Source organism: Aegilops tauschii, chromosome 7 (genome assembly GCF_002575655.3).
Source record: "Aegilops tauschii subsp. strangulata cultivar AL8/78 chromosome 7, Aet v6.0, whole genome shotgun sequence".
In the NCBI taxonomy this organism is placed as follows: Eukaryota; Viridiplantae; Streptophyta; class Magnoliopsida; order Poales; family Poaceae; genus Aegilops; species Aegilops tauschii.
In genome coordinates this window covers 568097461-568112914 of record NC_053041.3, presented here as the reverse complement: position 1 = coordinate 568112914, position 15454 = coordinate 568097461, and the positions used below count along the sequence as shown (strand labels likewise).

Below are 15454 nucleotides of genomic sequence, written 5' to 3'. Positions count from 1 at the left end.
CCATCTTTGATTAACGAGCTAGTCAAGTAGAGGCATACTAGTGACACTGTTTGTCTATGTATTCACACATGTATCATGTTTCCGGTTAATACAATTCTAGCATGAATAATAAACATTTATCATGATATAAGGAAATAAATAATAACTTTATTATTGCCTCTAGGGCATATTCCCTTCAACAACATGGGATCCTTCCCCGCTCAGAAGCTCGTCCAAGGGCAAGTGCATCATCTCTCCGCCGAAGAAGTCCAACAAAACCCTGAAGTGGTCATTGGTATGTTTCCTGTGAATAACATACCTGCAACAAATTTATTTGACTTTGGGCTTCCAATTCTTTTATTTCGTGGAGTTTTGTTGCCCAAAACAAGCTTTCTTACTCTTATCTTGAGAAATTCATGGTGATACAATCCCCGGGATATATGCTCAAAACAAATGTGGTATGCCGTGGCTTGGAGATAAACATCCATGGAGTTATTTTCCCCGCCACCTTGGTATCGATTGAATCAGCAAAGTTGGATGTTATACTGGAATGGACTGGCTGACAAGACATCAAGTATGTATCAATTTTGCAACCAGAGAAGTCACATTAATAAATCCAACAGGACAAGCAACGCAGTTTGTGGCTCACAGAACCATGCCTAAAAGGGATATGATTTTCATAGTTGTGACCTCAGGCATGGATTAATCACAGTGGTCAGCGAGTTTCCAGATGTATTCCCTAAAGAACTGCCAGGAATGCCACCAGATCATGAGCTCGAGTTTTCCATTGATCTCGTACCCGGGACAACACCTATATACAAGAAATATTACCGAATGCCTTCATCCGAGCTAGTTGAGTTGAAGAAGCAACTGGATGAGATGCTCAAGAAAGGGTATATCCACCCTAGTTCTTCACCATGGGATCACCAGCTATATTTGAGGACAAGAAGGATGGTACGTAGTCTTCGAATGTGTGTGGACTACCGTCAGCTGAATGATGTCACCATGAAGAACAAGTACCTGCTCCCCAGGATTGATGATTTGTTTGATCAACTGAATGGAGCCCAAATATTCTACAAGATTGATCTAAGGACTGGGTACCATCAGCTCAAAATCAAGAAAGAAGATATCCCAAAGACCGCATTCACCACTCTCTATGAGTTGTATGAGTATATTGTCACGTCTTTTGGTCCGACAAATGCCCATGCATTCTTCATGCACATGATGAACAGGGTGTTCATGGACTTCTTGGACAAGTTTGTGGTGGTCTTTATCGACGATATTCTCATATATTCCATGGGAGAAGAAGCGCACAAACAACATCTCCAAGTAGTATTGAAAAGGCACCGAGATCATCAGTTATATGCAAAATTCAGCAAGTGCGAGTTTTGGCCTAAGCAAGTAGGATTCTTAGGGCATATCCTATCAACTGAAGGAATAGCAGTGGACCCAAGTAAAGTCAAGGATGTGCTAAAATGGCCAGCACCCACGACCGTGACCGAGATTCGGAGTTTTCTGGGGCTTGCTGGTTATTATCGCCGATTCATTGAAGGCTTTTCCAATATTGCAAAACCAATGACAGAGCTGCTCAAGAAGGATCAGAAGTTCGTATGGTCTGAGGATAGCGAGAAGAGCTTTAATGAATTGAAGACTCGATTAACCTCAGCACCCATGTTGATACTTCCTGATATTTATCGAAGTTTTGACGTGTATTGCAACGCATCCAGAAGAGGTATAGGGTGCGTACTCATGCAAGACGGCAAGGTCGTGGCCTATGCATCCAGGCAACTATGACCTAATGAAGGAAAATATCCTACTCATGACTTGGAGTTAGCGGCAGTTGTGCATGCCTTAAAAATTTGGAGGCATTATCTGATCGGCAAGCGGTGCCAATATTCACCGATCACAAAAGCCTCAAGTACATATTCACTCAACCAGACTTGAATCTTCGGCAGATATGATGGATTGAGTTGGTCAAAGATTATGACATCGGTATCAACTACCATCCGGGTAAAGTAATGTGGTTGCCGATGCTCTCAGCCGCAAACCAGCCACATTAAACGCATTGATGGAATCCTTGCCTCCAGAGCTACAAGAGATGGCCCAGCTCAACCTGACCATTGTTGAGGCCGACTGCACCGCTATGCTAAAAGTCACCCCCACTCTAGAAGAAGAGGTTCACAAGGCCCAAGCAGAGGACCCATTATTGCAACGACATGTCGCTCGCGTGCAAGCCGACAAGACTCAAGATTTCTTGGTAGATGATCAAGGTACTTTGAGATTTCAGGGACGAATTTGTATTCCAGACACCGGACTTCTGAGGCAAAAGATATTAAAGGAGGCACATGAATCGTCATACTCAATCCATCCCGGTGGTACCAAAATGTATGATGACCTCAGGCAGATATTTTGGTGGTATGGAATGAAGGACATTGCATATTTTGTCGCCTGGTGCGACATATGCAACAAAGTAAAGGCGGAACATCAGAAACCCGCCGGGCTACTTCAACCCTTACCCGTCCCGCAATGGAAATGGGATGATGTCTGCATGGATTTCATCACGGGACTCCCCAAAACTTCTCGAGGAAACAATACCGTATGGGTCATGGTGGACATGCTGACCAAAGTAGCCCATTTCATTCCAATCAAGACCACATACCGAGCAGATCAACTTGCTCAACTCTATGTGTACAGAATCGTCAGTTTACATGGAGTTCCAAGAACCATCACCTCCGACCGAGGGTCTCTTTTCACCTCGGCATTCTGGTCACGTCTTCATCAAGCTTTGGGGACTGCTCTAAAGTACAGTTCGGCTTATCATCCTCAGACAGACGGTCAGACTGAACGAATAAAACAGATACTCGAAGACATGCTCCGAACATGTGCACTCGCTCAAGGACCTAAATGGGAAGATAGCTTGCCATATGCGGAGTTTTCATACAACAGCAGCTATCAGACGAGTCTCAAGATGCATCTCTGAACCCTGTAGGTTGTTGATTGAAGTTACAGCACACCATCTGGTGGCACTACAGCAGTGACCTTACTAGATCTTTTGCTATGTTTGTCACTGCATTTTATTACATATTACTGAAATATGATTCAGTAACCATGCATAGTTAGATAACATCAGTTCAGAATGGCCTGTTTATACAGAAGTGAAGTTTCAGCACTGACCTTGCAACACAGCAAACTACATACATCATGTCCGTCTATAGATGTTCATGCCTAATAACATGGGTATTGAACTAGCTGAGAGCTGGTAACTAGAACACTTGAGGGGCTCGAGGCAACATCGAAGTAGCAATCAAAGCACTCAAATGTCTGCACTATTTTGTACCGAAGCAGAAGTGAGAAGGAACCCACAGAATATAGATATATGTCTATCTGTCAGACATTGTGCCGCCGTCGTTGATGCAGAGGTTGACACGATGGCACGGAGTGTGTTGAGGATGGCCAGACCTTGGTTCGGTTCTTCAATCCATTCTTCTCAACCTCCTAGCCTGTGTTTGCATGTATGCGCTCTCGTGCCAAATCTACCACCGAAGCGCATGGAGAGCACCTTGCAGGGCAAGCTCTGTTCATATGTCATCTGAAACAAGCAAACCTTAAACTCTCAAAGACAAGCTTATAATTAAATTGAAAATTATGTATTTAGCATTGGATCAAACTTACTCTGAAGAGCCATTCGATGTGTAAGGGAATTCTGCTGGGTACTTCTATTCTTGCGATATCTCAAAAACGAACGTGATTTAACTTCAAATTTCTTGTCCAGCGATGAAACAACTCTGACCACAGGTCCATCTGCTCCGGAAACCTGATAAGCCAGCAAAAAGGAAATCTCACTTAGAGATTAGAGACTGAGAAAAAAAATAGATTGGTGAATATAATGGTGGCATATTCAAATACAATACTACAAAATTTCCCAGAAGTATACTTGAGGCAGTGCTGATAAGTCATAGCGCATAACCGAGCACCCAGACTTAAGAAATATTGTGTGAGGGGCTGAGGGCATGTCTGCTATGTTAGCTTGGATATAAAGGCAGTCATTTTATCAGATTAACAAAAACAAATTAGACAATCAAGCATCAGTAGAACATATTACCAAGGGAAAAGGGTGACTGACACAACAGTCTCTCCAGTCGTAAGCTATATTAGTACACGTAGGCTATATTAGTAATTCTACAAGATAATGCTAAGCTCAGTCTGGTTGCTATGCATACTTATGTTTCTCACTCCATCAGCAAAGGCCGGCATTAGCACAACGCAGAAAAGTATTCCCTTGTACGTCTTTTGAAGTTTCTCTGCTGTACCAATTCTTTCTTTCCTTATGATGCAAACTGGGATCAGGTTCTGCAGTTCTGCTATCAAAAGAGATAACAGAACAACAACAAAAATAGCATCCTGGTATAAACGAAAAAAAGGCCCGGTGAATAGGTTTTCGCAGACCGCTGCCGCATAGAACACTAGCAGGAAAAAGTAGAACAACAATAACAACGGTAACCGCACCACAAATGGTGCTACATTTTTTAACCAAGATAATATGATTAGACTTGCTATGTGCCTAAGTCTCTTAACTTGGCCATGGAGATATCGAGGTTAACCTCCTGTATTATGTTTTCTACTTATCTACTATTCTTAAATAGTTGATCCCACTAAGTCTAATTCTCTCAATATGTGGTCTTCCACCTCAAAGTGTGCCATGCCAGAATCCACTAACACTATTTTGCAACCCATGCAAACCACATGCATACTCTTTGTTTACACATAGTGCAAGTATGAAACATTTCTACATTAAAAAGTAGTAGCTCTTGATTTGCATAGCACGGGGAAATCACCCAGTATACTAAGTACGAAGTACACATTCTATGGCTGCTGAGCAGCTTGTTCCACACCTACCGATAACGTCAAATCGTCAATACTACAAAACCTACCGATCCGCTGTCCACCTACAGGCATAAGACACATCTAGTTTCAAATGGAGAAGCAAGGTATGTTTTCTTCGAACACAACAAGTATTTGTGGCAAGTATGCAGATGCTGACAAACAAAAGAGCATATCGTGTTGACTAAGTATAAATTTGTCATATTCTAAAATATTCACTTGAGTTTTCAACCTAAAGTAAGTTCAGAAAACGATCCAGAATAGATTGATATCAAATACAACAATGTGGGGCCGTTCTGCCTTTTTCTAGGGACATTTTTCTGTCCTCTTGAACTGATGGCTGTCAGCTGTGACATATTGTTAGTAGCGTTGAGCTCTGCAGAAATCCACTGCTTGTTTTTCTTGTATGTTAACTATTGTTGCTACTTGTGAGGCTTTTTGCAGGGTCACGTTTTATATCTGTGTTCCTTACATCGACTATTGTTGGACCGAACTATGTTACCCGGGTACAGTCAAAGTGTAGAGTAAGTTCAGAACTGGCTTTCAGGTATGTAGGACACTGAAGGTTGTGGTGTTGGTTTTCTAATCCATAGCAAGAAAGTTTTGTAGCTTTTAGATGATTCAGAGTGTCCTGTCTGATTTGACTTGGATTCCTGCCAAACTTTCTCTATGCCTACCACTTGCAAGCTGCCTAGTATTAACGTGTAACATTCAGTGGCACGACAAAACTTAAAACAAGAAAATGCTGCTGAACTGAAGCTCTGTTACAGGCAACTGTGGTAGTATCTAGCTGCATCAAAAGAGAGGCGAGGAGAACCGTTTCTTCTACCATAGCTATATACCGTTCTGATGTTGGATATGGTTCTATATTAGTATGATGTGCTAAGCATCCACGGGTGGTAAGTGTACCGGTTTCTAATGTGTCCATTAGACGTCGATGAATGTACACCCAAGCAAAACAATACAACGGTTTCTAATGACATTCTTTGAGATATTTTGGTCATTTGCGCCGTCCGGCATCGCTTTCGCGGAGGCGCAGATCTATTAAATGTCGACAAGGACATACAAATGTTCTTAATCCTTAACAGGTTCGGTGCATACTGACCACAAACTGTAGTTAGATTTATTCTTAGATCTCTGGATCTAGATTACATCTGTAAATTTTATTCACTGCATAGCAATGCTAGACAAAATAATAACATCAGATTGATATGTTTTTACGTGGGGTTGAGACATTGTTATTTCAAACCAATCAAGTGGCACGCAAGTCTATGCAACTTCTCAAGTGCCATTAGATAAAGAATCAATGCTTACGTGATGATCAATTTATAGAAAGAAGTTTCCTGGCCTACGTAGAAATAAACCATGAATGAGTAGCACTATATTTGCCAAGCCATTGAAAAAAAAGTGGAATAACTCTGTGCACCTAATATTGTACATGACCTCTTCATGGCATCAAATCCATCACCTTTATTACAGAAATTTTCAAGTTCAACTACCCCGTACGTATTTATAAGCCTCCCTTCCCCACCCTGATGTCTGTTTGAGATATCAATTCCCTAGCATTGGAATAACTAGCGATGATAGATTTTTTGTTCTCCTCTTTCACTTTTTTGCTCGCCGGCTCAATAGCCTAGCCCCTGGGTGGGATTGAGATGCATCAGGAGAGAGGTAGTAACACAAAGGATGGCAATTTGCTCGGTATCTCAAAAGCTGTGTACACCGGGAGTTGGAATCGGCGGCGCCGATGCTGCGAGCCAGCGTGGTTTGATGCCGAGACGCAGCAGACAGGGCTCCCGATCCACCTCCTCCGTTGTTGACACAAACGAGTCTTGGATGACCAGTACATTCCAGCGATACGCATGTACTAAGTTAACTTTAGCCGATTGCTTCTGGCTTACCGCACGTACTAAGTTAATTTCAGCCGATTCCTTCCAGCCAGTCGAGCGGAGACCCAGACGTATACGACGAGATGCACTAGTACAGCTAGCAACCTGATGGATTCCGCCGTCTGCACAGCGTAAAACTAGCAAATCCCTGGATCAATTCTGTAGGAAAACACTCACGGTATCGGGAAGCAAAGGTGAGCTGGGGTCGGAGATAGGCTAACGGTGCTGCTCACGATCTAGCAAGAGAGAGAATTTGTGTTGATGGTAGTGTGGTTTGGGACAGTGCTCCCCCAGAATTTATTCTTCAGATTATTTCCTCGGAGATAAATAAAGATCTTAGTTTCCCTCAAAAAATACGTTTAGAACTAACCTGATCCTATACTACTCAGTGATTGTATGAATCCAAGCCAGACAAGTCAGTCATGGTTAATTCCAACATCCCTCCCCGGCCACCTCCGGCACCGGCCGATCTCTTCCACATGTCTCCACGGCAATGAGTAGCACTCTCTTGAACTCTGTGGTGGTGGAAGAAGAAGCAACTGTTAAACATTCTAACCTGGCATGTGTAGTCACGCACATCTGTATCTCTCTTATTCCCTCTCTTGTATTCCAAGTATATCTCTAGATTAGATAGAGTTGGTTAGATGTTTTTCTCTCTGTTTAAACTTCTATCTTTTCTTCTGTTTCTCTGATACGGTTCTGTAAACACCTACGAGAGTGTTTCTCTGAGTAAAATCAATATAAGACCATGTGGGTTCTCCTCGGAGGGATGAGAGTTGAGACGCTTCATTATCGTTTACATGGTATACAAAGCCCCTCTCTTCCATCACATATAGCAAACCTCCTCCCATGGCGTCATCCTCCTCCGCAACCACCTTTAGCCTCAACTCCCAAGTATCCGAAAAACTTACGAGAACCAACTACATCCTATGGCTCTTAACAGATGGATCTTCAATAAAGTATTGTAAGACAACTAATCTATAAGAGGATAATAGATCAAAGTGGATTGCATATAGCAATACATAAATAAATTCAGAGTATATATTATGGAGCAAAATCGAGTTGAAAGAAATCATCACGGATGAAGAGACATTACCACAAACAACTTGCCTGCAGACTTGGAAACTGCTAGCTGCAATCCTAGATAGAACGACTTGGTCACGGCCAGTGGTGTCGGCCAGGGCCAAATAGGTAGTCCGTACAGCCGAAGGCCTCGACGCGTCCAGTGGCAGGCCTCCGTGGTGCCTCCGGCCACGGGGATCTGCGGCGGGTGGTGGGCAGCGGGTGGTGGCCGACGCGTCCAGCGGCGGTGGTCGAGGACGAACCTGCAGGGACACCAGCAGGGGACTTCGGCGCGTCAACCAGCACGTCTCTAGGGGCGGTGCTGGTGAGCACGGGCAGCAACGCCGGTCGTGGATCCCGGCCGGCAGCTGCCAAGCTCCCTATTGGTGATAGGACAATTTGGTTTTCTAATTTTTTTTTCTCAACCACGAAACTGTCTAAATGAAAGACTGCGTTACATAGGAGGCATTCTACCCAAAAAAAAAAAGCCTTCTAAGCCATCTCAAGGCGGACAGCAAACCATCCGCACCGAAACCATCTAACGGGAGTCTGTATTGGTCCACGAGTCGGTCTAGACGCGTTTTCTGCTGCAAACCGGAGACAAAAGAGGGAAGGTTTGCGGGAGTGCGAACACCAGACACGTAGGACTCTAATATTCCCGGCCCACCCAAAACCCTTCTCAGACCCCGCGTCTCCATTCTTTCCATTTTTTCTTCTTCCTTCTTTCTCTTTTGCCTTCCCCGCCGCTCCACCACCCCGGCTGCCACGCCACACACCTGCTGGAAATCTATGTCTCCGTCACCTCCAGCGCTCCATCCTCCTTCTCCTTCATTGTCGTTCGCCGCCAGCTACCGTCCGTTGCTATACTCACCATGGCCGACAACTGTTCGATGAATTGCCGGAGCTAAAAAAGTTTTCCTTCTTCGTATGGCGGAGTGATACGTCTCCATCGTATCTACTTTTCCAAACACTTTTGCACTTCTTTTGGACTCTAACTTGTATGGTTTGAATGGAACTGACCCGGAGTGACGCTGTTTCAGCAGAATTGCCATGGTGTTATTTTTGTGCAGAAATAAAAGTTCTCGGAATGACTTGAAACTTCACACAGAATATTTTGGAATTAATAAAAAATACTGGCGAAAGAATCAAGGCCAGGGGGCCCACACCCTGTCCACGAGGGTGGGGGCGCGCCTACCCCCCTGGGCGCGCCCCCTGCCTCGTGGGCCCCCTGGTGCTCCACCGACCTCAACTCTAACTCTATATATTCATGTTCGGGGACAAAAAAATCAGAGAGAAGGATTCATCATGTTTTACGATACGGAGCCGCCGCCAAGCCCTAATCTCTCTCGGGAGGGCTGATCTGGAGTCCGTTCGGGGCTCCGGAGAGGGGAATCCGTCGCCGTCGTCATCATCAACCTTCCTTCATCACCAATTTCATGATGCTCACCGTCGTGCGTGAGTAATTCCATCATAGGCTTGCTGGACGGTGATGGGTTGGATGAGATTTACCATGTAATCTAGTTAGTTTTGTTAGGGTTTGATCCCTCGTATCCACTATGTTCTGAGATTGATGTTGCTATGACTTTGCTATGCTTAATGCTTGTCACTAGGGCCCAAGTGCCATGATTTCAGATCTGAACCTATTATGTTTTCATGAATATATGTCAGTTCTTGATCCTATCTTGCAAGTCTATAGTCACCTATTATGTGTTATGATCCGGCAATCCCGGAGTGACAATAATCGGGACCACTACCGGTGATGACCGTAGTTTGAGGAGTTCATGTATTCACTAAGTGTTCATGCTTTGGTCCGGTACTATTAAAAGGAGGCCTTAATATCCCTTAGTTTCCAATAGGACCCCACTGCCACGGGAGGGTAGGACAAAAGATGTCATGCAAGTTCTTTTCCATAAGCACGTATGACTATATTCGGAATACATGCCTACATTACATTGATGAATTGGAGCTAGTTCTGTGTCACCCTATGTTATAACTATTGCATGAGAAATCGCATCCGACATAATTCTTCATCACCGATCCAATGCCTACGAGCTTTTCACATATTGCTCTTTGCTTAGTTACTTTTCCGTTGCCACTGTTACCATCACTACAAAACTGCTACTGTTACTTTTGCCACCGTTACCGTTACTTCCATACTATTTTGCTACTAAATACTTTGCTGCAGATATTAATTTATCCAGGTGTGGTTGAATTGACAACTCAACTGCTAATACTTGAGAATATTTTTTGGCTCCCCTTGTGTCGAATCAATAAATTTGGGTTGAATACTCTACCCTCGAAAACTGTTGCGATCCCCTATACTTGTGGGTTATCAGCAGCATTCCCGCTTAGTACAAGTGAAGGCTAGAAAAAGACTGGGAAGCGACCAACTAGAGAGCGACAACAATCATGAACATGCAGTAAAATTAGTAAACATTGAGTGCAAGCATGAGTAGGATATAATCCACCATGAACATAAATATCGTGGAGGCTATGTTGATTTGTTTCAACTACATGTGTGAACATGTGCGATCCCCTATACTTGTTTCAACTACTATATCCTTAAGTTATTTCCGTTCTCATTAAAGGGTGATGCTAAAACATGGTTTAATTCTCTTGATCCTGGTTGTGTGCGTAGTCCCCAGGATATGATTTATTACTTCTCTGCTAAATATTTCCCCGCTCATAAGAAACAAGCTGCTTTATGGGAAATATATAATTTTGTGCAAATAAAAGAAGAGAGTCTCCCACAAGCTTGGGGGAGGCTTCTCCAATTACTTAATGCTTTTCCTGATCATCCTTCAAGAAAAATGAAATGCTTGATATCTTTTATAATGGACTAACCGATACTTCCAGAGACCACCTGGATAGTTGTGCTGGTTGTGTTTTCAGGGAAAGAACAGTTGATCAAGCTGAATTGCTATTGAATAATATGTTGACTAATGAAAATAATTGGACACTTCCTGAACCAACTCCTAAGCCAACTCCGAAGAAAATGGGTATTCTATTTCTCAGTCCTGAAGATATGCAAGAGGCAAAGAAATCTATGAAAGAAAAAGGTATTAAAGCTGAAGATGTTAAGAATTTACAAACTATTGAAGAAATACATGGTCTTGATAACCCTACACAGGTAGTAAAGGTAAATTCTCTCTATAGATTTGATGAAGGTGATATTCCTCGCTATAAGTCTGCTTGCCAATGCTTAGATGAGTTTGATAATTTTATTGTTAAACAAGAAAACTTCAACACTTATGTTGGTAGACAATTGAAACTAAATGCTTATATGATTGAACACTTGAGTGATTATATGTCTAGATTTAAAGGTGAACTTAAACTCATTAGTAAACATGCTTCTATGGTTACCACTCAAGTAGAACAAGTGCTTAAAGCTCAAAATGATTTGATCAATGGATTAAATAATAAGAAGAATGATAATGCTGTTAGAGTTATGACTAGATGGGGTAAAATGACTCAGGAACCTTTGTATCCTGAGGGCCACCCTAAGAGAATTGAGCAAGATTCTCAGAGAACTAATGTCGATGCACCTAGTCCTTCTAAAAAGAAGAAAAAGAAAAATGATATGACTTTGCATGCTTCTAGTGAACCTGTTGTTGACACACCTGAGAATCCCAGTGATATTTCTATTTCTGATGCTGAAACACAATCTGGTGATGAACATGAACCTAGTGATAATGTTAATGATGATGTTCATGTTGATGCTCAACCTAGTAATAACAATGATGTAGAAATTGAACCTGCTGTTGATCTTGATAGCCCACAATCAAAGAATCAACGTTATGATAAGAGAGACTTCGTTGCTAGGAAGCACGGTAAAGAAAGAGAACCGTGTGTTCAGAAACCCATGTCTTTTCCTCCTAAACCATCCAAGAAAAGGGATGATGAGGATTTTGAGCGCTTTGCTGAAATGATTAGACCTATCTTATTGCGTATGCGTTTGACTGATATGCTTAAAATGAATCCGTATGCTAAGTACATGAAAGGTATTGTTACAAATAAGAGAAAGATACCGGAAGCTGAAATTTCCACCATTCTTGCTAATTATACCTTTAAGGGTGGAATACCTAAGAAACTAGGAGATCCAGGAGTACCAACTATACCATGCTCCATTAAAAGAAACTATGTTAGAACTGCTTTATGTGATCTTGGAGCCGGTGTTAGTGTTATGCCTCTCTCTCTTTATATCGTAGACTTGATTTGAATAAGTTGACACCTACTGAAATATCTTTTGCAAATGGCTGATAAATCAACTGCTATACCTGTCGGTATTTGTGAGGATGTGCCTATTGTGGTTGCAAATGTTACTATTTTAACGGACTTTGTTATTCTTGATATTCCCGAGGACGATAGTATGTCGATTATCCTTGGTAGACCCTTTTTGAATACTGCAGGGGCTGTTATTGATTGCAACAAAGGCAATGTCACTTTTCATGTTAATGATAATGAGTATACGGTACACTATCTGAGGAAACAACCTCAAGTCCACAGTATCAATTCTATTGGAAAATTTTCAACTATTACTATTGGAGGTTTTGAATTTCCTCTTCCTACAGTCAATAAGAGATATGATATTCTTATTGTTGGGGATGTGCATATCCCCGTTGAGGTAACATAGTATTATTCGAAATTTCTCCGGTTCCATGTTATTCGGAATGAGTTTGTTAACAAGACTTGATCAACCTTGTTAGTTGATTCCTTTTGATGAGCATGAGATGGATGAAGTTAGAAAGCACAACCTTCTGTACCCTCCTTTTACTTTCTATTATTTAGATTAAATAAAGCAAAAATAGTATTTTTCTGTCAGTTTTCTGAATTATCCTTGCAATAAAAAATACCCCAAAAATAAAGGTTCTCCAAATGCCCCGAAAATGAAATATGATTTTTTTCTAGAATATTTGAGAATATTTGGCACTGAGAACACATCAGGGGGAGCAAGCACCTGGCCACGAGGGTCCAGGGCGCGCCCCCTGCCTCGTGGGCCCGTGGTGGCCCCCCCTCCACTTATTCCAGCAACCACACACTCCTTCCTCCCAAAAAAATCACCAACCAGCTCAAGCACGAGTTCTTGCTCATCTTGCTGCGATTTTCGATCTCCTTGCTCAAAGCTCCACTCACAAAACTGCTTTGGGGGATTGTTCGTCGGTATGTGACTCCTCCAATGGTCCAGTTAGTTTTTGTTCTAGTGCTTTATTCATTGCAATTTTTTGCTGCCTAGGTGACCCTGTTCTTGAGCTTGCATGTCAAATTTATATGGTCCCAAGTAGTTCTAATGCATGATATAGTCTCTAGGCACTTGTGGGAGTAGTTGCTATCAATTTTGTTGAGTTTGGTTCACTTTTATTTGAAGTTACTAAAAATTTCAGAAATTTTTCAGAGGAAGAAATATGTTTAGGAAAATGTACCAAGGTGGTTCTTCAAGGAAGCAAGGACCCAGGCCCACAATACGTGAGCCGGACCATGAACCACCAAGAGAAGCTCAAGTGCGGCCTTGTGAATGGCCGTCAGAAGATTTCATGGTCCGAGCACGAATTAAGGAGGAATTTGACGCATATGTGCGTAATGCTGAACTCGAGGGCTTCATGCTAGATAAGTGCCCTCAGTATTATCACCTAACTGATTCCTTTGTGAGAAGGTTCAAATTTTCATCTTCACGCAATTCTCACATTGTCCTATTTGATCTCTATGGTAAATCTTATACTATGGACTTAGAAGATTTTAATACTGCTTGTAAACTTCCGCAGTGGGGTAGTGCTAGTCAACCTCGCAAATCTGAGTTTAAGGATTTTCTTGCTAGTATCACTGTGGGGGAATCTAGGGGAATAACACAAGCTACCATAGGGAGCATTCATTTTCCTGCTATACATTATTTTGCTCTCTTTATAGGTAGATGCATAAACAGTAAGGATGAGGCATGTCACATGTGTGTTCTTGACCTTAGTGTTCTGAAGAGTGTTGTTTTAGGAGATAAACAATATAACTTGGGGGCCATTGTTGCACGAAGGTTGCATAAGAATGGTTTAAGTGGAGACTTGTTTGGTGGGATTTATGCAACCCGTGTGGCTAATTTTCTTCAGATACCCATACGTGAAAATGATATGGAATTGCCTCCCGCTTATCTAGATTATGATGCTATGGTTCACCATCAGTTTATTGAGAGGAATGAACAACCTCTGCAGTACTGACTAATGTTTGATAGGCGCCGCACTTTCCATGTTGCTCTCCCTGCTCCTACTTTCTTTGACTTTCAGGCAAAAGGGAGATATACTATAACCAGGGAGGAGGCGAACTTTTATAAGAGGAGGACGGAGGCAGCTCGCCTCCAAGCGGCAGCTCATGATGCAATAGCTACTGCATCTCAGTACGACCCCAACTACAACTTTGATCCATGGGCATAAACCAACTTAGGCGAAAAGCCTAAGCTTGGGGGAGTACGTATCTCTCACCGAGATTACATTCATGTTCACACAGTCATTCTAGTTGTCGGTGCTCATACTTTTTCTTTGTACTATCCATGATAGTTTATTTTCTTTTTCTCGCTTTCTTCTTGTGTGTTTGAATAACCTTAAGAAAAACCAAAAAAAAAATAGTTGTAGCTTTTAGCTAGTTTACTTTCCATGCTTGTAGTAGTAATAATTAAAAGAAAACCCAAAAAGATTTCACGTTCTTCTTTTGCTTGTTGGGAGTTTTCCCATGTAAATAGTTTTATTTCTTTCCTTTACTTTGGGGGTCGAGAGGAGAAGACCATAATGAAAATGTTGAAGTGGCTCTTATATGCATTATTGTTGATTTAACAAAGAGCCCATATTATCTTGTCTTCTCCAGTGTATTGAATGCTTGCAGATTCCAGCTTAGTCCAATGCACGTGCACTATTATTATTATACACATCGTTCAGTTGTGCAAGTGAAAGGCAATAATGACGATATATGATGGACTGATTGAGATGAAAGAAGCTGGTATGAACTCGACCTCTCTTGTTTTTGTAAATATGATTAGTTCATCGTTCCTGATTCAGCCTATTATGAATGAAACATGTTTGCAATGACAATTAGAGATTATAGTTGCTTATGCCATGCTTAATTAGCTAGGAGTTTATAATGGTTTACCTTGCGTGCCAACATGCTATTAAAATGGTTGTGATGTGGTATGATAGGGTGGTATCCTCCTTTGAACGATTCGAGTAACTTGACTTGGCACATGTTCACACATTTAGTTGAAACAAATCAACATAGCCTCCACGATATTTATGTTCATGGTGGATTATATCCTACTCATGCTTGCACTCAATGTTTATTAATTTTAATGCATGTTCATGATTGTTGTCGCTCTCTAGTTGGTCGCTTCCCAGTCTTTTTCTAGCCTTCACTTGTACTAAGCGGGAATGCTGCTGGTACCCCACAAGTATAGGGGATCGCAACAGTTTTCGAGGGTAGAGTATTCAACCCAAATTTATTGGTTCGACACAAGGGGAGCCAAAGAATATTCTCAAGTATTAGCAGTTGAGTTGTCAATTCAACCACACCTGCATAACTTAGTATCTGCAGCAAAGTATTTAGTAGCAAAGTAGTATGGAAGTAACGGTAACGGTAGCAAAGTAATATTTTTGGGTTTTGTAGTGATTGTAACA

General features: G+C 41.9%; 1 long non-coding RNA gene across 1 annotated transcript; it reads right to left on the bottom strand.

Annotated features, from left to right (window-relative positions):
- Positions 1–3029: 3029 nt before the first annotated feature.
- On the bottom strand, positions 3030–8260 carry LOC109753316 (uncharacterized). The gene is made up of 3 exons (XR_002230457.4): positions 7846–8260; positions 3652–3793; positions 3030–3568 (listed from the first exon to the last, which is right to left on the bottom strand). It is a non-coding gene; the product is annotated as an uncharacterized lncRNA (long non-coding RNA).
- Between the last annotated feature and the right edge of the window lie 7194 nt (positions 8261–15454).